Source organism: Gossypium arboreum, chromosome 3, assembly GCF_025698485.1.
Source record: "Gossypium arboreum isolate Shixiya-1 chromosome 3, ASM2569848v2, whole genome shotgun sequence".
Lineage (NCBI taxonomy): Eukaryota > Viridiplantae > Streptophyta > Magnoliopsida > Malvales > Malvaceae > Gossypium > Gossypium arboreum.
Window position 1 is genome coordinate 134,127,619 of NC_069072.1, and position 2,659 is coordinate 134,130,277.

Here is a 2,659-nt window from a genome sequence, read left to right on the forward strand (position 1 = left end):
AAAAAAAAAAAGAAAACCCTGACAATACACTTGGAAGAAAGGTAAAACTAAAAACTACAAATTGCAAAAAGCTGAAAAATCTATAAACATAGGACCACAACAACCCTTGCTACAAAACACGAGTATTCAAGAAACACACCTTAAAATGTGATCCCAAACACCAATTGTAGTCAACCAATTTTGCCCAGGCCCATTTAATTTATTTGCAAATAATAAACCCAAATAAATGAATAAGGACCAAGACCAAATAGTCCAAAAAAAATCCCTTTACAAAATACTAAATAACCCATGACCCAAAACCCAATTCTAATAAACCCATAGCCTAAACAAGTACCAAAGTTCCTTAGCCCAACTACATATAATTTGACCCAATTAAACGGACACCCAAACTATACAGTCTTTTAGCCCAATTCACAAATGGCCCAAAAGGCCTAATTGCTTGAAAATGCCAGAAACTTAAGGGTTTCTAGAATGCACCAGTGCTGCAATCGAACTCACGCACGGCTTTCACGAGGGGCTTTCTCCATACGGCCTTTTCTTTATACCTGCAAAAGAATATACGAGAAAAAGCAGCAACAGAATTTACAGCCAAATGACTGAGGGAAAATGTATTTTTATTTTTCATTTATTCTGTAAATTTGGCTATAAAAAGCCATTGTTTGTACCTTGTTTTTTTTACACACACTGTATGTTGATAAGAACTCAAAGAGAATATAATAGAGAAACGTTGAAGAAGAAGGGAGAATTAAGAAGAGAAAATGAGAGAGAGAGAGAGAGAGGGAGAGAGAGAGAGAGAGAGAGAGAGAGAGAGATCAAAGAAACTGCTCAATATTTTTTATAACCGTTTCCTACACACAATCTATGCTTTAAAAGAAGATAGCACTAAAGAGGATGTGGCACCAGCGGTTGTGCAAAATACCCGCTTCAATAAAACTATACGCACTGCTTTCACTAAACAATCCAAATGCAAATTAACGTCGTTTTCCTAATCATTATTTTACCCCATAACAAATACCGCCACCAAGAGAAAATCCTTGTCCTCAAGGATGGAATTGAGGAAACTTTGTCTGTAGCATGGACAGAGACTCCCATGTGGCGTCTTCTGAAAAAGAGTCGACCCATTCCACTAAGACCTCTGTCACTGCTTGGTTACCCTTTTTTACAATCCTTCTGTCCACAATCCGCACAGGTTCCTTTTGCATGGCGCCATGATCATCATGTAAAGGTAGCTGAGTTTGAGCTGGCTTAGAACCGATATGTTTCTTCAATTGCGACACATGGAAGGTAGGGTGTATGCGAGAACCAGGAGGTAACTGTAGAGTGTAAGCTACGGCTCCTACTTTCTTGAGCACCGGAAAAGGTCCAAAATACTTGAGGGATAATTTCTGATTAAGCACCTTGCGCACTGTTTGCTGTCTGTAAGGTTGTAGGCGTAAGTACATGAGATCACCAACACTGAAACTCCTTTCTGAGCGATGCCTGTCAGCAAAATGCTTCATACGAGCACAAGCCTCCTTTGCCTGCAGACTGCGGTCTACTACAGCTACGGATGAGACCCCAGCTAAGTAAGGCATATGGGTGGGAGTGGTTGGCCGTAAAGTGCTTCATATAGAGTAAGTTGGATAAAAGAATGAAAAGAAGAATTGTACCACCATTCAGCAAGAGGAAGCCACTGAGACCACTGCGAGGGTGTTTCACCAGTCATACATCGTAAGTAATTTTCGAGGTACCTATTCAAGACCTCTGTCTGACCATCTGTTTGAGGGTGGTAGGCCGTGGACAATAAGAGTTTGGTTCCCACCTGTCGAAATAACTCCTGCCAGAAGGTGCTAACAAAAATTTTGTCCCTATCGGAGATGATGGCATCGGGCATACCATGAAGCTTATAGACATTGTTGAGGAATTCTTGAGCCACTTCCTTTGCTGTATGGGGATGAGATAGAGCCACAAAATGTCCATATTTAGTCGATGATCTACCACCACTAATATAGAATTTTTCTGTTCGAATTGGGTAAGCCCTCAATAAAGTCTAAACTAATGACGACCATGCTCGATCGGGAATTGGTAACTACCGTAAAAGTCCCGGATAAGCTCTTGTTTCACCCTTGCAATGACGACAAACTAGGCATTCTCGAATCCATGTTTAACATTGGTGGTAAGACCTTTCCAATATAACAACCCGTTAAACGCTTCCTAGTGGCATGTATACCGAGTGTCCGCCACAAGATTTGCATGGAAGTCTTTGAAACAATTCATGTCGGTCGACATCCTTTCCAACAACAATTTTCCTCGCTGCATAAAAAGCGGCCATCCCATGAAAATTTTTGGTGCCGAGTGCTGAATGTTGAACCTCTTGTATTATTCTTTTAAGCTTGTCATCACCTCATATGAACGTTGCACTTGAACTAACAAGTCCGAGATAATGAACTCGTTGACAACCGAAAGAGTTGGCCTTGGTCTCGTTGAGGTTGTCTAGATAGTGCATCGGTGGCTCCATTATTAATTCCCTCCGTATGAAACCTCAAAGTCATAGCCCAAAGATCTTAGCCACCCAACGTTGCTGAAAAGGAGTGACAGCCACTTGATCCGATAGAAATCGTAGACTCTGATGATCCGTACGTATCTTGAAATGCCGTCCTACCAAGTAAGCATGCCATTT